The sequence below is a fragment of the Mustela nivalis genome (assembly GCF_964662115.1).
Source record: "Mustela nivalis genome assembly, contig: HAP1_SCAFFOLD_632, whole genome shotgun sequence".
Lineage (NCBI taxonomy): Eukaryota > Metazoa > Chordata > Mammalia > Carnivora > Mustelidae > Mustela > Mustela nivalis.
Window position 1 is genome coordinate 70997 of NW_028136030.1, and position 24167 is coordinate 95163.

The 24167-nt window shown below is 47.6% G+C and overlaps 2 protein-coding genes and 1 long non-coding RNA gene across 4 annotated transcripts in view; 2 read left to right on the forward strand and 1 right to left on the reverse strand.

The window, feature by feature from the left end:
• Positions 1 to 9269, reverse strand: part of LOC309857341 (uncharacterized protein) — a 28417-nt gene extending 19148 nt beyond the window's left edge. For both annotated transcript variants that reach the window (XM_082750058.1, XM_082750057.1), the window contains exon 1: positions 8930 to 9269. The gene's annotated coding sequence lies outside the window, so the exon portion shown is untranslated. The remainder of the gene's footprint in view (positions 1 to 8929) is intronic.
• LOC309857350 (ligand of Numb protein X 2-like) overlaps positions 1 to 24167 on the forward strand; it is a gene marked incomplete at its 5' end in the record, with an annotated part of 436750 nt that overhangs the window by 61603 nt on the left and 350980 nt on the right. The window lies entirely within an intron of this gene.
• LOC309857346 overlaps positions 1 to 24167 on the forward strand; it is a 325444-nt gene that overhangs the window by 12243 nt on the left and 289034 nt on the right. The window lies entirely within an intron of this gene.

The window sequence follows — 24167 nt, forward strand, 5'->3', positions numbered from 1 at the left end:
AACCCCACACATAAGCATGAGCATTTTTGAGCGGGAGGAAAAGAAAGACAAACAATTCATTAGACTGAAGGGAAAAGGAACAGGAAGGGGTGTGGCAGCGAGCAGAGGACACCGCAACACCCATCAGATTCCCTTTCTTATTTTATCTGGAGACAAGGGTGGTCTCGCATATATAAATCACTTGGGTTACTAAGCTGAAAGTGGGGTGGGAGGCACCACCGGGTCTGTCCACCGTCACTGGTGGGATGAGCAAGTGATGCTTAGGGGGGAATCGAATCAGGAGATGCAATTTCATGCCATCGCGCTGTTCTCTTGTAAAGCGCCACCTGCTTCTGGAACACCCACCTGGCTGGGGGTGAAACGATCAGGTAGATTGTCCAGGACCGGCTGCAGTTGTGTAAGCTTTCCATCAGACACTTGTTCCATCTGAAATAATGCTCCTCGTGCCCTGGCTTGCACTCGAGCAGCTGCGTCGAGCTCCGCGTGGGAGGGACTGGTTCAGAACCTGAGGAGGTGAAATGCTGAAGTGACCCTGGAGGTGACAGCAAGCACAACAGATGCTGGGACTGGAGAGGTTCTGAGAGAAAGTCTCAGGCTCAAGGCTGCTACTTTGCCTGAGGCTAGTTAGTGAGCGTGTAATACTATAGTTAATTAGGCTCATTATACTGGATGTTCTGGGATTTTTTTTTTTTTTAAGAATTCTTTTTCCTAAGAAACAGATCAAAGGAAAGAAAACCACCAGCTTTCCTAGTCAGGTAGCTTGATTTCCCCGGTACTTTTTCTCTTCCGTGAGATAACTGTATCACAACATTTGCGGGAGGCGGTGGGGGGCAGTTTCTGGGAATACACCCACCATACATCATAGGATACTCGAATGGAGCGGGAGTTCCTAAAGCCTCTGCCTGCCCTCCGCTCCCACCTGTCCAGGGCTGTATTCACACAGGCAGAGGGCTTTCGAGGAATTCAACCAGGAAAATATGGGTCATTATCATTAAAGAGGTTGTTTCAAAACCTCATGTAGGCAAGTTTTAACTTTGAACTTTTTCTAAACACTTACCAGGGGTGCTCCTAGAAAATAAAATTGTTTTCTTGCTCCCTTCTAGGAAACCAGCCTGGCAGCAGTGGCAAAGTCGGGGCAGGGGGGAAGAGGGACAAGTCAAAAGGCAAAACGTGCACAGGTAACCTGTAAATTATCTGCCTCTGAAGTATCCTGCCTTGTTTTATCCCATGTCATCTGTTTAACTCTCATGCCACCCCTGCCAGATGATGCTAAGCTCTGGGGTTGGAGTGACAGCAAGCCGGTTATGAGGTCCCTGTTTTGGCAGCTGGAACCTGACTGGTGAGGGCTTAGTGGTGTTCCAGAAAGGCCAGTCCTATTACCAAGGCCCTTTATCTTAGCATTCACATTCAAGGTGTCAAGAGCGTCATCCAGATTTGTGATTTCATTAACATCCGGGGTTTGACCATAACTCATTGTTGAGCGCATGGCAGTGGGCATCTGGCGAGTTGGAATTGAACGTGACTTATTGTTGAGGGCACGGCAGTGGGCATCTGGCTAGTTTCATAGCAGCCAAGTGAGCTTCCCTCGTCAATTAGGACTGTCTTGAAACCGGCCAGTCTTGACGGGGGCAATTAATTCCTGGTCCAGAAGCAGCCCAGCATCCACACAGCTGGCTAACAGTCTGGTACTTGCTGAATGAACCATGTACTTTCTGAACATCACCTAGCAAGTGCAGGGTTGTCTTCCTGGGAGTCCCCCAGCATTCAGAGATACGAAGAGAGCACATACAATGAGAAGGTCCTGGTGTAGGCAACAGGAAATCTCCAGGGAGAGGATACTTTACCCTGGTCAGTAAGCTAGTGTCCCAGTCAGAGGGCGGAGTGAAATGTGAGGAGGGACAGTGAAGAGATAGTAGGATCCCAGTCTCAGGAGCAGGGGAGTCTAATCTCTGTCCACTGTACCCTCCCTGAGGACAGATGCCAGGTGTATTGTGCTCACAGCTAGATTCTCAACACTTAGCCCATTGTAAGTGCTCATGAAATGCTTGTTGAGTGAATGAAGAGCTTAGAGAAGGACAAGGAGGCATCTGTGCTGGCATGATCCATGGAGAAAACAGCCAATATTCTCACAGAAGAAATGCTATGATACAGTGCAGCCCAACATTTCCACAAATCTCCCCTCCAAGAGAAGAGAAAAGAAAATTCTTGTCCCAGAGGGATCTGGAGTAAAGTCTTGGGACAATAAAGCACACTTAGCAATATACACTGATAGTCTGGTTTATGACATATAGCCATCACCTGTTTGTCCTGAGGTCCTTCGCATGGACACCTCTTGACCTAGCTCCTGGACTGCCCCCATGGGAGAGACCTTTGGATAACCCTTACCTTCTGGGAGTCCTTTAAGTATCTGTAGAGGCTTCAAGGTCTATCCCTGAGGGATTGTGGCCCCGAGAGCCAGAGCTGTCTCCCCACCCTCCATGTTCTTCTTTCCTGCTGAAGATCTTGGGATTACCTCTTCTCTCCAGTGATGTTGACCTCCTGCCTCAGAGGCATGGCCCCTACCTGGGGCAGCAACAAGAGGGATATCCCAACTCAGCACAGTGAGTCCAACAAGGGTACCAGGGATGCCCAAGGACTCTAGAAGTGGTCGTTCAAGGGATGCAATCTGTGGAAATTAAGACAGCATCGGGAGGCATTTCTTAAGCTGTGGACTATCAAAATAGACTAACAGCAGTGTGAATTCTGCTTGGAAGCACTATAAAATGAGAATAGCCCCTCCTCTGCTTGGACCACATAAGCATGTGCTTATCTGTAAATGGAGGGTGAACCAAATGCTCTTGTTGGCCTTCTGAGAGTCCATGATTCCATAGCTCCGTGTTTATATGGCACCTTTCAATAAGTTATTGTGGCCCAGTTTCAAACAAGTCATTGTATATTCTTATTTTATAGCTGAGGAATGTAGGCCACAGCATGTTGGATCATTTGCCCAAAGTTAAGCTGAAAGCTAGTCTTTGTCAGCTTTCTGTTATCCTCTGAGGAGATTCCAAAATCGGCAATGTTCTGGTTTCGGGCTTATAATTAGCTTCCAGAAAATGATGACAGATCATCCTGCTACATTAAAGCCCATCTTTTTCCCCTAAAACCTGACACAAAGTCCCTACACCAGCAGCGATGACCCAGTTTATTTTTCTCATGTATGGAGTTCTGAGGCGTGAGAAGAACAGGCTGTAGTTAACAGGTGTCTGGAGCTCATTCCCCTTGCTCTTTTCTAAAGAACACAGTTGCCTGTGGTGGGTGGGGGAGATGTCCCATCTGGCTGGAGCCTCAGCTCTTAGAGGTCACTAAACCTCAGCTTGCATTCCTGAATTCTGAGGGAGTTCAGAATTCACTATGGGTAGTTACTGGCTGCAAGTGTCTTAGAAGACCTGACAGGTCAGTACAGGAGCTTCCAGTGATTTCTCTCTTTGTCTTGGGTACTCTCCCTCATTTCAAAGTATTTAAGGCCATCTGAATGGCCCTGGATTTTCTGAGGGAACCCTTGGATTTGGAGTTATCTCAGGCCCCAAAGTAGTCAAGACCATTCACTATTCACTGTAATCCCAATTCTGGCAATCCCTCCTTACAACACACACACACATAAACACACACACACACACGACCACCACAACCACCAACTCCACATTCTCAAATTTTTTTAGATCTTTTCAGAACTGGTGCAAGGCCTTGACTTCTGGCAAGCACCAGGTTCTTTCCAATGTTTCAAGTGCCACTCTTTAGCAAAAAGCAATAGAGGTGTCATCATTGTTGGTGTCTTGGCTAGAGGAAGGGAGGGTCCATTTTGAAGATGTAGTTTGATCAATATCGTGATTATTTAAAAAGTTATGTATCTTTAAAATACTGTGAATTGTATTTTCAGTAGCCATTTTCCTATTGTATTTATTTAATATCATATCAGGTAATATCATATCATATAAGTAAACACAGAGGAAAAGAGCACAACCTGGTTTAAATCCTGATTCTGCCATTTACAAGTCAGCTAACTTTAGATAAGTAACCTAACTTCCCTGGAGCCTCATTCTCCTCATCTGTAAAATTAGAAATAATTATATCCATCTTAAAGGGTGATAGTGAAGGTAAGAGCTAGCAAGTATAAAGCACCTAGATTTTTGGCTAGCCTGTGATGGGTGCCTACGACATGGCAGTGTGGGGATGGGCAGTCAGGTTGTTGCATGAGTGTCCTTTCGTGGCTACACCTCTCCCAATGGGTTAAGCTGCACCCACTGTCAATTTTCAGTTGTACTGGGGCCCCCAAGTTCCTCAGGAACCAGCAGTCCTCTGAATATCTGGCACCCAAGCTTGCTCTGCTTGGCACTGGAGACCTTGAGAAAGGCTGCTGTCCATGTTCCCTCCCATGGCACTGGAATCCAACCTCTATGAAGGAACCCAACCCTATGGTCAAGTCCATTCTTGGCCCCCTGTCCAGCAGGCCTTCCTCTGAAGGATGCAGAGAGAACAGGGACCCACATAATCTTGCTCCCTCTTCTGCCTCTGATTCCAAAGCACCTCAACTAGGTGTGACTGGGTTTGTTGATCTTCGCCCATGAATAGTTGTAGCATTATTAATACTAGTAGTAGTATCTAATTACTTCTGAGGCTATGTGAACTAGAATTGCATCTCCTCATTTGGAGTAGATATATGCCTTTAACAATGACGTGTAAAGTGAATTTTGTAGTGTCACATCTTATTTTTCCATTGATTTGCATCATTAAATAGAAATGTGTTTCTTTGGGAAAAACTGGATTTTAATAAAATTCCATGAAGAAATATAGGAACAACACATATTACAAAAATATTTCTATAAAATCCTAATAATGATACTGAAAATCACTTACACAATACAAACAAAAACCTCTGAGTGTATTTTCATGTTTAACACAATTGCCTAATATTCTACGAAAGGAAAAACAATGATTATTGCAAAGAACATTCTGGAATAGAAAGTCAATTTTATAAATTCTTTTCTCAAACCACATAGCCGCATCAAGTGCTATTTTTTCTCTCTGTTGCTCTGATCTTAGAACTCTGAGAAGGCAATCTGTGACATAATTGCCTTTGATTTTCTTAAAACATTGGGCTTGATTAAATCTGAAAGGAGAAACAAAACTATAAATGTGACCAAGAGCATCCTATCAGTCAAGATAGACTAGGTTTTGTGGTGACAACAAACAGTTCCAACAAAAGTTTCTTTCCTCCTTTCTTTCTTTTTTTAAATATTTTATTTATTTGTCAGAAAGAGAGAAAGAAAACACAATTAGGGGGAATAGCAGGCAGAGGGAGAAGCAGGCTCCCCACTGAGCAAGGAGCCCAGTGCAGAACTCAATCCCAGGACCCTGGAATCATGACTTGAGCTGAAGGCAGTGGCTTAACCAACTGAGCCACCCAAGTGTCCCCAAAAGTTTATTTCTTGGTCTTACTACATGTCCATTGCAAAATGACAGGGAATTCTGTTCATTAAAGCCACTGAGGAACACAGGCTGGAAAGCTTCTCTTACATTCCATGTTCCCTGTCACTAAAGAGGGAAAATGAGATCTCTAAAGGCTCGCACTAACAATTAAATGCTCAGCCATAAGAAACATAAAATTTCTACTCATCACTCATTGCTAGAACTAGTTCCATGGCCCGATCCGTCCAAACAAAGTCAGATATACAGTCCATATCCTGTGTATAGATGGAGAGAAAGTATTTTGGGAATAGTGTTAATGTACACGGAAGGCATTTGCTGATGCATATTCAGCAAGGAAAGAGGCTGTATGGAAGCAAATTGCTAGAACCCATCCCGAAGAAGGTCAGCAAACCAAGTTAAGAAAGTCTCTAGGAGATGTATGTTAAACCAGTTCTCTAATTTGTGAGGGGCATGGTAATCTTTTTCCTAACAGACACTGAGAAAAATCTTGTCAGATTTTCTTTTTTTTTTTTATTTCTTTTTTTTTTTTTTTTTTTTTTTAATGTGTTGTATGGGGCACCTGGGCAGTTCTGTTGATTAAGCACCCAACTCTTGGTTTTGGCTCAGGTCATGATTGGGTGGTGAGAGTAAGGCTTATGTAGAGTTCCCTGCTTAGCATGGGGTCTGTTTAGGTGTCTGTTTCTCTCCCTCTGCCTCTGCCCCTCCTCCAACTCATGCACGTGCACATCCTCTCTCTCTTTCTCTAAAATTAATAAAAGAAAATCTTTTTGAAAAATGTGTTTTTTTCCATTTTTGAGATTTTGTACATCTGGATTTTCATGTAAAATGGGCAATTTTAAATGTTGGGAAGTAGTTAACATAAAGTATGTTGAAGGCAAAGAAAGGGGTCTATGCACTGAGACCCAGCACCTCATTGGTAAACTCTGGCCTGCACAGAGTGATGAAGAAGAGCAGAGTAACAAGTCTCATTACACACCAGCTAAGGTTGGATAACAAAAATGTTTAGTGCAGCCAGTCAGCTTGGTCCCAAAGAGCAGTATGGGACTGGAGGGAAGGAAAGAGATCGTCCTAGCCAACCTGGAGGTTTTGTTATGTGGGTCTGGCAGGCAGTCAAGAGATGGGAAAGAAATCTGTGTATGAAAAGAAGGACATTCATGAACCTGCTGTTGGCAAGCTGACATAGCTTGGACATGCACTCTTTTCTCTTCCAAGGATAAGTTTATAGAAAGAACAAATAATAAACTAACAGAGATGCCAGAATGGGACAAGGGAGGCCCCTAGGGTACAAAATTTAAGGAGGCACTCGCTTGCAGGGTCATGAAGGTTCATGGCTGAGGCTTGCGCAAACCTAGGCGTGAGTGTCTCCTGACATCGTGTGCTCTGGGGGCATCAATTGCCTCGCCTTTGTGCTGGTTCACAAGTTTACACTACATCAGAAACAACTGTTTATTCTTTTCCCAGATGATATGGCTATGTTTTGGGAATAGCAAATCTTAGTGAAAAATAGTAATGAGAAAGCAGTAAAAAAAAAAAAAAAAAAACAATCTGGACACTAATGGCCCATTTTGTGATGACAAATTGGCAACCATTTGCTCCAATGAATCAATTTTTATTTGCATTTATACATTTTCGATTACACTTCGATTACACTTCCAAACTCTGTGATACGATTTCACTTTCTTGGTTTATATATTTATTCATTCAAAGGTATTTATTGAGTTCCTACCTCATGTGTCATTGTGCTAGGCAATTGATTCTATATTGGTGAATAAAACAGAAAAGGTGACTGCCCTTTTGGAGTTGATAAGTGAGACAGAAAGAGACACTTAATATGTACATAGCAAAATTAATAAGTACTTATCACTGTGGCAAGGACAATAAAAGAAACAAACACAATGCAGGAATGTCTACTATTACTGGTTCATGTTCGAGAACACAGTCAAGGATCACCTCCAAGACCTTTGGCGATTCAGCGTGGTTGAGGAGGATTCCTGCCAGAAGTCCTAAGACATTTGAGAAAGTAAATTATATAACACCCTTTCTTTAAATATTAAAAATAAAATTGAAATAATTCATGCAAGCTTTAAATAATAGGAATACATTTTTTCAAGTATGTATTATAAAAACAAAGCACATTTGGTCATACCGCAGAGATACTACTAATAAAGTACTTTCTTTCTTTCTTTCTAGTTTTGTCTCATGCCACACTTTAGTAAAATTCATATTATTCCTTGACTACTCTCTCGCTGCTCTTGGCTTTCTTCTTTCTCTTCCTTCTCCTACTCTTTTTTAAAATTCATGCATATTTAGGATTGATCTTATTTTAATTTCTTCTCATTTAAGGCTACTCTTGGAGGGGAGCTTGGGTGGCTCAGTTGTTGAGTTTCAGCTCAGGTCTTGATTTTTTGAGTCCTGGGATCCTGCCCTGAGTTGGACTCTGTGCTCAGCAGGGGGTCTGCTTGAAGATTCTCTGCCTCTGCCCAACCACACCCCCCCCCACACACTCTCTTTCTAATAAGAATTATTTAAAAGAAGATGAAAGTAAGAAAAAACATGAAAAAAATAAACAAAAGGCTATAAAATAAAAATACAAAGAATGCTACCTAGTGATATCCCTGATCTCTGTAGCTTTGCAGCCCTCTCTGATCAGTGAACTTGAGAGTGGTGAGCTGTTCGTGATGGCCTTCTAGGGGAGGAGCTCTTGCCCTGATCCTCAGGTGCACTTCCCCTGGTGCAACTGCAGCTGGCCCAAGCAGCAGAGACGGGCTCTGGGTTCCAGCAAGGCTCCCCCCATTGATCAAGGACTCCCACTCCCAGAGGCTTTTGGCCAGCCCACCATCTGGGAACAGGCCTGTCTCAGGCAGGGCTGCCAGGTCGCAGGTGGACAAGGAGTCCGACTGGTCTCGGACAGGAGCTGGAAGCCCAGGGGCCCAGGTTCCTACAGGGGTTCCCTGAGATATTGGTTTGGATGCATACCCTGTCCTCTGACTTCTCTGCCTCCATGTTTGTCCCCAGGGCCGTCTATGCCATCCTGGATATGTGGGTGGAAACGTATCCAGGGGATTTTGTGCAGCCTCCAGAGTTTCCCAACTTGCATGCTGTACTGGCCTACCTGCAGGTCAATGCGCCTGGCTCGGACCTGCAGCACCGTGCCCAGCTTCTGCTGCCAGAAAGGCAGAGCACTGAGACCACAGAGCCAGAGGCTGGGGGTGAGGAGGACTGGGGGTGACTGATGTGGGCCTGAGGAGGAGGCAGGGTGGGCCACCCTGAGGAAGCCTCCATAGATTGTAGTTGGGCCGAGAGGAGTGAGTCGTCTCAGATCCCTGTCCCCATGGGCTTCCGCTGGGGACACCTTCCAGGGGCTGGGTCTTGAACGCAGGCCACGCTGAGTGGTGGGGAAAGGGAAAGGTGAGAGGGAAGTCAACCAAGCTGATGATGCTTTCTCTTCTTGAAGCTACAGCACCGGCCCCAGAGCCAGATCAGGATGTGTCTCGGGAAGTTGTTCCACCAGCCACTCTGGCACCCGCTGCACCTCTGGGGCCTGAGCTGGCCCCCGCCATCCCTGCTATGGCTGCTCACTATGGGTTAGGAAGACCAGTGACCCCCCCTGACCCATTGGGGCCAGGGCAGATGGTCGTCAGGGCCCTCGTTCACTTCTCTGCCACGGAAGAGCCACCAGGCCTTTTGACTTTCCTGGATGACCAGCAGGGTCCTGCCCCCGAGCTGCTGCCACCTGCCTCCCTGGAGCAAGCAGGTTCCGCTCCCGAGGAGTACCTCGTGCTTGCTACAACCAGAAAGCATGTCTTTCCCATCCCCCTCGTTGCTTTTTTTGTATTTCTTCTCTTTTGTGTATATGTATATAACTACATACTAGATTTAATTAAAGATAGTAGAATTTGAGTTTGCATAAAATTTTACTCGCATCCTTTGCAGTGGGATATGGAGGTCTCATTAGGTCCATTCCGGGTATTGCACAACCATGTCGTTCTAAGACGTTTCCATCACAGAGACACCCGCGCTCCTCATCTCTCACTGCTCTGTCCCTCGCCCAGTCCCTGCAACCACTGCTCTGCTCTCTGTCTCCCCCACTTCACCTCGACTTGGATTTTCCTCTGCCTGGAATCCTACAATATGGCCTTCTGTGTGTGTCTGCAGAACATAAGCGTGATTCCCCTCTTTGCAAACTTTGTTATACAAATAACATTTTATTACATAGGAATGTTCCTGAAAGAACAAAGATCACAGGAAGCCCCCAAATGAACTATTTTCATTCTGAGCTAGGTTTCCCATTTAGAAGCATGCCTTGAAAAGCAGAAACCATGAGAGAAATGTCTGGGGCCATGAGACACCTTTACATGCTTTCATTTTTCTGGATAGTCTACGTTTCAACTATTCTAATGGGCATATTATCAAGTATTAAAATTATATCTTCAATATTCTCATTTCTTGCTAACAAGTTAAGTCATAAAAGAGTTCTTTAGGCTTTATCCAGACTATGTTTATTTAGTAAATAATGATTTAAAGATGAAAAAATGAATAATCCCCTATAATACATGGCATCCTTCTTCTCTGCCTTACCCTCTAAGTGTAGTGTGTGTGTGTGTGTGTGTGCGTGTGTGCACATGTGCGCACATGTATGTGACAGAGTGGGGCGGGGAAGGTTCCGGGGCTATCTCTTGTTTTTCCTTATGTCCCCTCAGTGGACAGACACTGTCGCTCTTGGGCATTCTCAGTGACAGCATTCAGGAAACTCCTCTGTTGAACAACTAATTCATTTCCAGTTATTTGACTCTCAAAATGTAAGCGATAAGCACGTCTGTGCCATAAATGTCTGTTTCTTTAGGAATGATTCCTGTAAACACCAACACTGGAACACGCTTTACCCACATTTTTAGGGGACTGGCTGCTGGCTCCTTTATGCTGTCTTCATTACGGAGAAGCATTGCTTTGGAAAGGAGGGATCCAGGACTCTATAGATGAGACCTGAAATCATGAGGAGGACAAGCCAGCAGTGATGACGTCGGGGCCCTGGGAGTGACCATAGAGCATTGGGGAGGCTGCCCACAGCGCCCTCATATGTCCTCTCCCAGATGCTCCCCTGCCCCGTGTCCTGGAACACACCTCACCCATGCCCTGTCTGGTGACACGCTCCAGCCACTCCAACCCCCCCGGGCTCAATCACCCAGACTCTCACTGGAGCAACCAGACCCTGCTCCAGGCCAGCAGAGGGGCACAGGCCAGGCCACTCCTCTCGGCTTGCTCCCTGTCCTTCCTGGCTGAACCCCATCCTCTCAGGGACGAACCTCCAAGGACAGTGCCGGTCAGTGGGTGACAGACAAGTGTTCATGCAGATGGAGTTTTAGTGGCAACAGCAAGAGCCACATGAACTGTGTGAGCAAGAGAGGCCTTTACAATGCACGTCGGCTGCTCATGGAAGCTGCAGGATGGACAGAGCCTCAACCAGGGCCTTTGGCACTGGACAGAGCTCATCCACACCCTCAGGATCTTCTGGCTGTGACCCCCTGACCCTGCCAACTCCAACCTTGGTATCCCTCAAGTTAAGCTTGTGTGAGAGAGGGGGCCGGGCTTCCTGCTGACACCCCTCCTCTCCCACAAAGTCGGGTAAGGGGGAGTCCCCTTGATCTGACACTCTAATAGAGGTCGTCGTCAGTAACTCCTGTCTTGTCCGCCAGAAGATGGAGCTAACCAGGCACACAAGATAGGTCCTCAGAGAGAGGACATTTGGGGCTCTCCCTGGAGGAAGAGAGAGAAACACCAGCGAGTGGGACTCAGTGAGAAAGGGGAGCTCTGAGCGCTAGGGGAGGGGCTGCGGTGGGCTGTGCGCTGCCTTACTGGTCAGGGGCTCAGGCTTCGTGTTGGCTTGCAGGGAGTGCCCAGGCTTCATCCCACCAACAGGTCCATCAAAAACCAAATTGACCTCCATCAAACATTTTCAACCCCAGCCACGAAAAGGCTCTGGGGCTCTGGCAGTCAAGGAGGCCTAAGACGCTATGTATCAATGGTTCCACAGTGGGGGAAGAGTGGGACAGGCGTGATGGAACTGGGGGCAGCTCATTTCCCTGCTTTGGGGAGAAAGAGCCCCATCACAAGGCATCCCAATATTTGTTCTAAAAACAGGTGGCAGCACAGCGGGCTCCAGCTTGCCAGTCTCCACACGGAGGACTGTCCATGTCCAGGACACTAGCTCTGGGGGACGTCGTGCCCCAGGGCTGGCCTGGGTCTGATGGGTGAGCACCAGTGTAGTGGGATCCCATACTGGCGGGCAGGAAGGCTTTCTGGAAGGATGACTGGGTCAGGGGAGTCTGGATTGGCAGGCTGAAGGTACACAGTAGGGCAGAGGCCCAGAGCCCACGACGGCAACGTGCTCCCAGGGGGCTACTCTGAGCAGGTCAAGCTGAGGATTACTGAGTATCTTTTGAGAGCATGAATCATGACAGTCAATCCCCCTAACAAGCCCATGAGGAAGGGCAAAATGCTGTCTCTCTTGGACTCCGAAGGAAACCAAGGCTTTAAGAACCTGCCCCTCTCCATGCTCCCCATTGAGTCATAGGCAGGATTTGAACGCAGGGCTTGCCAGGCTTGTGGGCCCGACCTCACAAGAAGGTTGCGTCCAGATGCTTCAGAAGGGACTTCTCAACTCTGAGGTTCCATGAGCCTTTGTACCCAGGGAGAAACCTCCTCCTGCCCAGACGCAGGCTGGTGGGACTGGGAGAGTCCTCAGTGCCAAGGCACAGCGTCGTCAGACAACAGACCCAGGCCAAGCCCCAGTCAGAGGTGGCACCACTGTCCCTTGACTTCAGGGAGGTCTCCAGGCCGGGGGTTGGATGTGGAATTTTGTTTCCAGCAAAACAGACTGCCCAACAACAGGGACGTTTTTTTCCAGCTGAAAACATCTCCCTGTTGAGAGAACATTCCTGGAGAGGTGACTGGCTGTAAACACATCCCTCAGTCAGTCTGCGTCATGGCTGACTTTTAAGAGAATGGATTCTGCCGCGGGGTAGGGCAGCAAAGACCACAGGCTGAGGGCTACGGAGTAGATGCCGGACAGCTGGGGAGTCCCCGGGCTGCCTAGTTTGAAGATGTCACTCACGTAGCTGCTGGCATCTCTCCTTGCTGATAAGTGCTTTTCAGTGTTTTGAAGATTCTCTCTGTGCGTGTGATGTTCTGTCATCGGGCTCCACTATGTCCATATCTATATCTGTATCTATACTGCTTAAGACCTTGTGTGTCCCTTCAGTCTAAATGCTCACCTTTGCTTTCTCTTTGCTTTGCTTTTCATCATTGTAACTATATCTTACATTCAAAAGAGTGCTTAGACCGTATGAGTAAGGAAACCAGTCCCTGTGTATCCACCACCAAATTAAGAGCCAAACCTTCTCCGGTATCTTAGAAGCCCTTGTGTGCTTTTCTCTGATCACACCCCTTTCCTCCCTACGAGAGGTACACATCGCATGAATTTTAAGTCAGTAATTCCCTTCTTTTGCTTAAAGGGTGCAAGGGTCTACCACAATTTTATGTGTTTCTACACATTTTTTTAATTTTATGTATTATTCTACTTGGTATTATTGGAATCCTATATTCTCTATTCTTCTATGACTTGCTTTTTTTCGTTCACCATTTAGCTTTTGAGCTACATCCTTATTAATGCATGCAGTTCTAGTGCACTTATTTTAAGCAAGTATATGGACTTCCATTATATAAACCTCCCAGCAAATAAATGCTTGTAGAGTGAGTGGACAAGTGAATATACTTAACTTCACACATTGCCCCACTTTTGACAACCGAATTTTGCTCTCTCGTGTGATCTTTTCCCAACCGTGGCCTCCAGCACAACTCCTCCATCTTGCCCAGCCCCGTTCCTCAACTGGCATCTGACCCAGCTTCTCTCCACTATAATAAATCCCTGAGCTTTATTTCATTTTAAATCAAAGTTACACTTCTTTGGGCAATCTTTGTGATTAATCAATGAGCTAGTCAATTACTTTTAAAAGAAGACTGTAAGGAGCATGTGACTAGGTGCCTATCTAGCAAGATATCCCCAGCGGATGGACTCATCTACTAGAATACATCAAATATTAAGGACCCCCACTCCACTGGTAGCTTTCACCTTGAAATCTCTTCCTTCTATTGAGCTGAAACTCCCTCCCAGCACATGCACCTTGGATGGTTATTCTGCATCCTAAGGACACACTCAAGGAACCTATCCCCACTTCAACTCATCTACTCAAATGCCTGTGAAGTATAAGGAGTCCCTTTTGTCCCACTTCCCTCTATACACACTCAACCCAACTCAAGATCTTCCCTTTTCTGTGTTCACAATTTTTTCTTCCTTTTGTCATTTCTTATTTAATATGATTTCTAAGTTCTCTCAGTTGGCTGATCACTGTCCTCTGAACCCCCTCCTATCAATATGACATATGATATGATCTCAGGAAATGATTCCCCTGTCCCCTGTTCCCAAGTCTCATGACTTGCAGCATTTATAGCCTGTATCAGTGCCTTGTGACACATGGTAGACTATTTTAGATGTAAACATACACAAGAAACAGTGGAACACCAAGTAATTCCTCTATAGCCACACCTTGGACATCCTGTGCAGTATATAGATCTGGGGAAGAAACAAGCATTAGAAAATCCTAAAAGTTCTATGCTGAACAGCCACGATGATGTTCAGGCTCCCTGTTCTAGGTGAATTTTCTCTCTAATAAAAATTATTTGAAAGGAGATGAAAAGTAAGAAAAACCTGATAAAATAAACAAAAGCCTACAAAATAAAAATACAAAGAATGCTACCTAGTGATTTCCCTGAGCTCTGCAGCTTTGCAGCCCTCTCTGATCAGTGAACTCGAGAGGGGTGAGCTGTTCGTGATGGCCTTCTAGGGGAGGGGCTCTTGCCCTGATCCTCAGGTGGACTTCCCCTGGTGCAACTGCAGCTGGCCCAAGCAGCAGAGACGGGCTCTGGGTTCCAGCAAGTGCCGCTGTTTTACTCCCTGAAGGCTTGCAGCACCAATGGCTGAGGTGACTGTCACCGCACCCTGCTCCCTACCCCGGAGCTGAAAATTCACACCCAGCTCTTCAGTGAGCCCGCACAGAAAAAAACATTCCACCGGTCTTATCTCCTCGGATTCTGTCAGAACTCTGCGTTCACCCTGCCAGGGATGGGGCATTTTTATCTCAGGCACGTGACTGAGTTCCAATTCCATTTTTTTGTTTTTTTTTGTTGTTGTTGTTTTTAAAGATTTTATTTATTTATGTGAGAGAGAGACAGAGAGAAAGAGAGCACGAAAGCGGAGAAGAGGGAGAAGCAGACTCTCCATGGAGCTGCGAGCCCGACGTGGGACTCGATCACAGGAATCCGGGATCATGACCTGAGCTGAAGGCAGTTGCTTAACCAGCAGAGCCACCCAGGAGGCCCAAACTCCAGTTTCTATGGATTCCAGTGACACAGACCAACAATGAAGATCAAGGAACTTAAGGGTTGTCCAAGTGCTCTCTGATGTTTCTTTATCTGGTCCCCAAAGAGATGGACAAATTTATACAATGGGACAAACAAGTAAATAAACAAACGAGATCATTGGAGTCAAGGGAAAAAATGGGCAGGAAAATGTGATAAAATGTGCAGTTGCCCAAGATCCTGTACTAAGATGGAGGGGGTGAATTTGGGTGTTTGGGGTGGGCGTGGGTGAAGGGGAGAGAATTCAGGGGTGGTGGGGAGGCAGGACGGCAGGGCTGGTGCTGAGTGGCTGCTGGGGAAGGCAGAGGCTGTTGGGGCTAGGAGGACGCTCAGGTTTCCAGCTTGGGCAACTGAGAACAGTGGAGCAGGAGCCCCGGGCTCAGGGGCAAACCATGAGTTCATTTGGGACATGTAGTATTTGAGGTGACCCTAATATTCCTATGGAGCTTCATAGATGGGTCTGGACGGCACATGCAAATTTTAACGCGAATGATAATTGCAGTGCTGTGGCGATGCAGATGCGTGGGATCCGAGGGAGGCGACAGGAAGACAAGAGAAGAGCGCCCAGGGCAGCACCCAGCATCTCCTCCTAGAACGCATTCCTGTCAGCCGCTGTCTCCCCATGCAGGGCTTACCACGAACCGCTAACTCCCATGGCAACTTCTGCGAAAATGGCCTCGCTTCCATTTCTGCCATTCTGTGTTATAATTGCTCTTCACATCTGCCTCTCTCACACTCTGTCCTCTGTCGTTTAAAAAAAAAAATGCTAAATGCGGCGGCAGCCGTGGTTGGACGTGGACCTGAAACCTACGGCTCTTGGAGAAGGAATGAGCAAGTCGAGCGGATGATTGGAATCTGTGGATGCTGGGGGATCAGCAGGCAGGCCACCTGGCTGCCTCCGAAAGGCTCCATAGATGTCATTAATGTAATTTCTGAGAAAGCCAGGAATCCATAAGGACGCTTTCGTTTGCAAGAATTTGGGAGGTAAGGGTCATAAAATTTCATAAAAATTTTCAACAAAATGAAAAGAACAAACAAAAATCACTAGATGTATCTCCCCGGAGAGTACAGAGTGTATGTCTGTTCCTCTAGTAATATTTGTGAGTTTCTTGATGGCAGGTAGTGTATTTAAGACAACTGTGTGTTCAACACGGAACAGCAATGACAATATGAGGGAGCCTTTACTCAGCACTTACTGTGTAGCGGGTGTTGTTCTAAGCTCACTCCAGTCTACCAATCTGCGAGACATATGTTGCTGTGTACTCCCGTCTTATACCTGAGGAGCCTGGGGCATAGACGGGTTACGTGGATCTCAGCTCATTATTTAGTAGGTGGCTGAGCAGGGATTCGAGCCCCATACCTGGGACATGGTAGACACTGGATAAATGTTTGTTGAACAAATGAATGAATGAGTAAACATCTTGAGCTTCCAAAACTTGGAGCCTATATCTCTGTTGGTCCATAAGGCCCTGGGGAGCTCTCCCAGTCAACTCTGAAGCAGGCTCTGTACTGGTAGAGGGCAGGGAGGGATCAAGGAAAGGCCGTAGTAGGATCACTCCGGACTGGCAGGCGGCAGTTGTAATAAACAAAGGGAATTTACATACAATGCTTGCCTCAAGCAGCAGCAACCGGACCACCTGTTAAATGTTTCTACGTGCAGGTGTTCTCAGCAGCATGTCACCATCTCAAGGTTCTGTCCTCAGAGCATCCCCAGGAGCAGGAAAGGTGAGAAGAGCACACATTCCAAGGACAGGGTTGGGGTGGGGAGCCTGAGGTCGCCTGCCTCCAGCTCAGCAGTCAACTTGTTTTCAGGTCTTCTGGATGACCTTCCCCAGCAGTCTCTCATTACTGAAATCTCACCACTTAAGTCTTGGCTCAAAGTTCCCTTTGTCTGGGAGGCCACCTGATGTTCTGCCGCATGCCTTTTAGCCCACAGCACTTTGGGAGTCCACCCGGAGTTTCATTCCTGTGATCACTCAGTGAGCAGCTCACATGTGTCCATGAACAACAACGGTGCTATCTGTATCCCCCTTTGGGCTTAGTAGGGCTAGTGGGTGCTTAGTAAATGTTTATTGACTTGAACGAAATTGAAGTTGTCATAGGAGCCAAGGTATGTATTGGGAGGAATTTAGAGCAGCCAGAACACGAAGATCATTAGAAATGGAGCCCAAGAGGCTAGTGACCTTGGCGGGTGATGAGTGGCTGAGATCTGAGAAGTAACAGGGTGGCAGGAGGACCACAGACAGCTCCTGTCCTTGTGAGGGAAAGAAAGGTGAGCGAAAGAAAGCCTTCTCTCTATTAGTGAAGTGCGTTGGGCTCAATATTCAATATTCAGCCTGTGCTCTGAAATGTGTATTTCCATTAACAGTTGCTCTCCAGGGAGCCACGGTTCCTGAGCTCAGAGCAGAAGTTGAGAGGTTTGTATGGTGTTCCTTTAATAAGGTTTGATGTTGGTTGAAAATTCATGAGCGCGTGGTGTCTTCCACTGTTCTGAATTCCTTACAAATATCAGCTTCTTCTTTAGTCCTTTTGACAACCATCAGAGGAGGGTGCTTTCATCACGGTCACCGTCATTTGCATTTTGCAGTTGAGAAAGCTGAGGCACACAGAGAGGTTGGGTGATTAGCACAAGGCCACACAGTTTCGAGGGGCAGACTCAAGAAGGCATCCCAGACATTCTGCCTCTGGAGTCCCTGCTCTTAGCTATAATACTTTGCAGGGGTGCCTTGGTGGCTCAGTGGGTGAAGCCACTGTCTTCGGCTTAGGTCATGATCTCAGGGTCCTGGGATCAAGCCCCATATCGGGCTCTCTGCTCAGTGGGGAACCTGCTTCCCCCCACCCCTCAGCCTGCCTCTCTGCCTACTTGTGATCTCTCTCTCTGTCAAATAAATACATTTAAAAAAATGCTTTGCCACTTCTCTAGATTCACCACACGAAAAGATAGCCTATCCCTCGAGTCTACATTTTCCTTGTCACGGTGACTGCTAATAAAATGTACACTGGCTGCTTCAGAGGTCTCAGTGGCCCCCCAGAGAGCTAGTTTTATTAAGCCGATTTAAGGAGCAGTTGGAGCACACAGGCCAGGCTGTCTAAGGCAGTGTGCCCATGCTGTCCTCTGGGCTTGCAGACCCTGTGGCAGCACGAGCGTGGAACAAGCTGCTGTGTGAAGCTGCTGGTTCCCGGGCTTCTGTTTCATGCCCCTGGCATCAGGTATCATGAATTCTCAGAAAGCAGATGGTGAGCTCTGTGTCACTGTTGCTGTCGGCGACATCCAGGGGTTTGCTAAGGATATTTGGTCTGAAGAGGTGAAGGAAGAGAAAACAAAGATTGAGAGTAAGAAAGAGCAGAGCCCAGTTACATGAGATTTACATGAGGAAAAATATGAGAGAATGTCCAGATTTCAAAGAATCTTCTTTACAAATACTTTAGCACTGAGCTGAGATCTTAGGTGACACACGTTGGGTCTGAATATTTACATTTTTCAGACTTTGGTTGAATAGTATTTTTCTTAAGCATCCCTGGGAATCCTTAAGGTTGTACCCGTGAGCAATCAAATTCGGGAGTAGATGCTCTGATTCTCACCGCCATGGCAACCGTGAGCATCGCAGGAGGGGCTTTCTCCAGGAGTCCACACATTGGCTCTGAGGCAAGAATTATTCTTCTCAGGCATGCCCTTGCATGGTGCATTCTGTTCCATACCGCTGGCTGCACCTGCCAAACAAAGAAGGGATGTTCTTCTAAAACTCAGGTGACCGGCGAGGGGATGAGTTCATCGGCCACCACTGACCCTGTGTGCTAGGCGCTCCCTCTGCCATGGTCTGATTCAAAAGACAAACTCAATGGGTTCGTCCCTGTGGGAAAATTGAACTTCTTCAAGCCTCAGTTTTTTAGTCTGTAAAATGGGGAGAGTTCTAACAATGGCCTCATGGAGAAGGGGAATGCACCTTGTCCTATCATGGGGCCAGGAATGAGGACATGCTCGGGAAGGGGTACCAACACCGTGGGCTCCTGGTTCTATGGCACAAGGAGCCTGAGAAAACAACAAGAAAATATAAAATGCTTCGGTGTCTGAACTGCACACTTTTGCAGTGAATCCTGTAATCTTGGATTCGAGGCAGTATCCCCTACTTGCCAGCTGATCTCACGTATGCGAGATGACAGAATTAGTACATATGTGTCTATCACAGTCCTCGGTGCAAGAGATGCAATCATGAGTTTCCTTGGCCCGGACACTGAAGGAAATGACAGATGAGTGAGGAATTCATAGCTAGAAGGCAGAGACTTCTAGGGGGACCTTTATGCTTTCTATACTCCGGCACTGACTCCCAGGACACAGAAGGACCTCAGTGAATATTTCCTGATGATGCGGGGAAGGGAATAACACAGTGGGTTTGGGATCTCTTGTTGAAAGATAGTCTTCCACAATTTACTTTTCTTAGCTTTTTTGTTTTGTTTGGAAGTCTCAAATCACCACATCTCAAACTATTCTGTTTTTCGAACAGGTTATCTTTCCTGATTGCCAGCATCTATTTAAATGTAGTTGGGGTTAAGAGAGGAAAAGTAAAAAGCTGGGAAAAAGGCCTGTGATCCCTACAGGGCCTTTTGCTCCTGTGGATGTTGGAGTAATGACAGATTTGCTTCAGGGCCCAGGGGGCCACACCCCTGAGGCACTGTGCAGGTTTGGGCTCAGGGAGGACATCAATCACCTGGTTGGTTTGCATTAGAGAATAGCTTGGCCTAGCCTGCCACCTACCGGTCAAACTTGTACTTATAGGTTTGTTACGTTTTTTTTGGTCCTCACTTGCACACAGGTACATAGACAGTACTCATGATTGTTTTTAATTAAAAAAAAAAAAATCAAGTTTCTCCCCATTACCATCCAGCTCTCATGTCTGGTCACTCCCATCGCCTAGGTGCTGAGAACTGGCAAGCCTTGTCCGTCCTTCCTTCCTTCCTTCCCCTGACTTACCATTCACCTTCCTGGGCAGGCTGCCCCGGGAGAGTCACTGCCCCCCCCCCTCCAGTTCCTTTCTTTTGCACTCTGTTTCCTCCTGTTCACTTTCCAACACCAAGCTGCAGCATCTCTCCCAGCTGACGACCACGTTCAAGAACAGAGCCTAGTATTCTGATGATCTAAGATCTAAGTAAAACATTGCCTCCAGACCCTCTGACCAACTTGGTTCCTCTCCAACTGTTAAACCGCCTTCAGGGAAGGTATTTCCAAAGGCCTTCCAGGAACTTATTGCCATGGCTTACATTCCTGGAGCTGTGGCAAAGCCCTCGTTTAAAAATGATTCTCACCAGAGCCTTTAAAGACAGGGTGGGTGGGGAGTTGGGGGAGGTACAAGTCTCTGGAGGGGGGGGCGTAGTCTCATTTATTTTCTCTATAGCAACATGGATGCATACGACAAACACTCTCACCTACCACTCGGGAAGGACGTGTTCACACACAGATTTGAGTAAAGGAGGAGGAGGGAGGGCAGTACAAGGATCAACTCTCATACGTTTAAAAGAAAATTAGTCTCCCATGAAAAGAATCAGTCACACTACACACATCAATATGGGTGAATATCACAGACCTAAGACTGAAAGTCGACACACAGAGTACCCGGTGTGTGATTCCACTGACACCAGGTTCAAAACCAGAAACATAAACCTAGGGATCTGGGTATTGCTTCCTTCTGGTCAGGGGGCACGGGTGGGGTGGCCTGGGCATGGGGAGGTGTGCAAAAAACCCCCCTGCAGTCAGGATTATCACTGAGAAGCATCCTTAGGGGCCATTGTTGTGTAGCCCTAAGGTCAGTTTCACTCCCCAGAAACCTGCGCTCTGGGGAGAGGTCACTTGGGCAGACCCTGTGCGTGGAAGTCCTGGGGCCCGAGTTGGGGTGTGTGAGCCATGAGGGCAAAGGGTGGAGAGGAGAAGGAAGGAGTTATCAAGAGATCTCATTCGGGTCCTTTAATTTTTAAATTATTTTAAGAGATCTCCCCCCCTTGCCCCAGGCATCACTATTTTATTTTTGCATGTCAGAAAGAAACTTTATTTATAGTGGCCTCATAATATTCTGTGAGTAGACATCACTTTCTTTTCCTTATTTTTTAAAATTAACATATATTATTATCCCCAGGGGTACAGGTCTGTGAATCACCAGGTTTACACACTTCCCAGCACTCACCATAGCACATACCCTCCCCAATGTCTATGATCTCACCACCCTCTCCTGAACCCCCTCGCCCCCCCACCAACCCCAGCCTGGCAACCCTCAGTTTGTTTTGTGAGATTAAGAGTCTCTTATGGCTTGTTTCCCTCCGGATCCCATCTTGTTTCATTTATTCTTTTCCTGCCCCCCACACTCCCCATGTTGCTTCTCAACTTCCTCATATCAGGGAGATCATATGATAGTTGGCAGACATCAGTTTTTAAAATGACAATAGTGTCCTGCTTCAGGGAGGCAGCTGTGTGGTGCTCACATGGGAACGGGTTGAGAGGGCCCCACTCAGAACCTGAGATCCTCTGAGATGCCAACAGCTTAGCGTCTGATTTAGTGTCTCTGGAGTTCGGCTTGGAGAAAACTGGCTCTAGGAATCGTCAGCTCATTTTCCAGGACGTGAAAGGCCTTGCAGCGTGTCTGGAATGCTCTCCAGCTGGCCCACCCCCCAGGCTGGGCAGCCCAAGTGAGGCAGTCCTGTAAACTTCCCTTCATCAGCATGCTGGCTACAGAACTAAGGCCAGGGCAGAAGCCAAGAGCTTTCTATTGATGCTTCAGGGTGACATTCTGAATTGGTGCTTCAGGGTGACATTCTGAAGGGCCACAGCGCTTACTCACTTCTGGTTATCACGGAGCGGTAATGCTTCAAACTGCCAGGGGACAGTCAGAGATAAACGCAGGCCAGTCGCAGACTGAGTGGCGTCCAGGACACGTTTCATGTGTTGCGGATTTCCTTTCCTTTCCTTTCTTTTCTTTAAAAAAAAAAAAAAGTACAATAATGTATTATTTTTTGACCTGGAAATAAGTATGCAAGGATAAAAAGAAAAAAAAAAAAATCCCCTAAATCTCAGGGCACGAGGATCTTACTAATGTGCTGCTCTTTGCTTTTTTCCCCTTCTCTGAACTTGATGGCAGAAGGAGCAGAAAACAGAAGACAGACAGTCCAGGTTTGGGGGGTTACTGTGTCCTGGGAGAACAGATTAAGGAGGGCCTTCACACTCCTCGATTTCCCAAGGACGTTCAGCGGGGTGGGGGTGAGGGTGGATTTGGGGGGATGCATCGGCATGTAGGTTAATTTCTGATGCCAGTGTGAAAGGTAAAGGTTGCGTCCAACCACAATTACCTTTGAAATTCCCTCCAGTCTCTCGTCAAGCTCACCGAGCTGCTTTTAGGTAAAGAATTCTGCAGAATAATTCTAATACACACAGAAATGTGAGAACAACGGAACTCCACAGGATGAAATAACTCGGGAAAATCAGCAGATTAAAAAATGGAAACAGTGCGCCCCAAGCGGTGAGCTCGAGGCAGAGCAGCAGCGTCCTTCCAGCCCCAGGACAGGAGCAGCCCGCGACGTGGCCGCCACCTGCTGGCCCAGAGTCCCCTTGCCAGCCCCAGAGGGCTGCGCCTCCCAGAAGCGCAGGTAACCCAGCCATGCGACTCCAGGGTCCTTGTGGGGACAGATGGCCCCGCTGCGTTTTACCTCCTCGGCGCTAGCTAAATTAGAGAGGCTGAGCTATGCAGAGAAACACCTTCGGGAAGTGCAGGCAGAGAGGGGCAATAAAACACTTCTGGGCTATGTGTGCTGTTTATTTAGCAGTTTGGAAGGTGAAAAACACATCAGACTAAATCACGTTTCCTCCACATTTTTATCTTGCTCGATTTTATTACTATCTTTAGGCTTTAGAACACCTGGTTCTTTTTCCTTAGATACAATGTAAATTCGAAGTCGGGTGGGAGACGATCTCTGCGGAAAACAACTGACCCATTGTCGACCACCTCCCGGCAGGGCTGCGGGTCCTCATTCTGGAGGCAGCCTATATGGACCCGTTCCTGGCCAGAGCTCCGCTGTCACAACTTATCATGCCCCCGAGATGCTGGGAATGGCCAGCGATAGGGCTGGGGCAGGCCAGGGAAGCTGACTGCAGGGAAGGGGGTGGTGCCGAGCACTTAGAGGGTGGCTGGGCCTGGGCCAGTCCTGGGGCTTCCCCAGCACAGCCCACCTGATCACCCCTTCTGAGTTCACCAGCTGCTCCCTTCTCATTTCTCACAGAAAGACTAGCTGGCGATGAGGGAGAAAGTAAGAGACCTGTTCTTGCTTTTGCTTTCCTTCCCCATGGGCCCTGGGGTGAGGCATGGAAGCGGGAGAGAGCAGGAGCTGAGTTGGAAAGTTCTAGAAAGCTGATTTCCTAACTGAGACAGGGCGGCTGATAGGAAAACCTGACAAACCAAGGAAGTTTGGGCAACGGATTATGAATCCCCAAATGGAGTGCACTCAGGAAGTGGCTCCCGGCCAGTGAGCAGGGCTGCGGGGGACAGCCTGGAGGAGGGCCCTCCTGGAGCCTGGAGCCCTCCCTTCCCTCCAGGGCCCTGTGTCTGGGCTGACTCTGCTCACCCTGCATGAGCCTGTAGTCAGGACAGGCTTTGCCCGGAGTTTTGCAGAGCTGTTTCTGTAGTCTAAGCCATCAGTTGTCATTATGTCCTGGGGGGGGGGGTACTCTGACCGGTGTGGTTCAGGGAGTCCCCTGGGTCCCCTCTGGGCCAGAGTGGTGGTGAGCATGGCCCCATGGAGGAGCCAGGGCCATGTGTGTGCTTGCGCCATCGGTCACCTCACTACACGACAACGCCAATGTCAGTGTGGACATGGACCTGGCCTTACTGAGCAGCCTTGGAGAAGCTTCTGATGGCCGGTGAGCCTCCGCGTCATGGCCTCGCCGGCTGGTCCGTCACACTATGAGCAAGCAAGAGCTGTTGGCTTCCTGCCCGGGGACTGGGGCAGCACAGGGTGGGCTTGAAGCCAGAATCGGCCCTCCACCTTTCAACCAGTCCCTGCTCCATGCAGAGAGCCCTCGAACGATAGTGCACAGAAGCTAGAGTTTCTTAAGATTTGCTGAGGAAGAAACGTAATACCCTCCCACAGAGCCAAGTCCCTCATCATCCCTACAGTCCCCAGGACCCAAACCCAGCCCTTGGGTGGCAGCAGGGGACCCACCAACAGTCCCTTTATTTTTAAATCTGTATTGT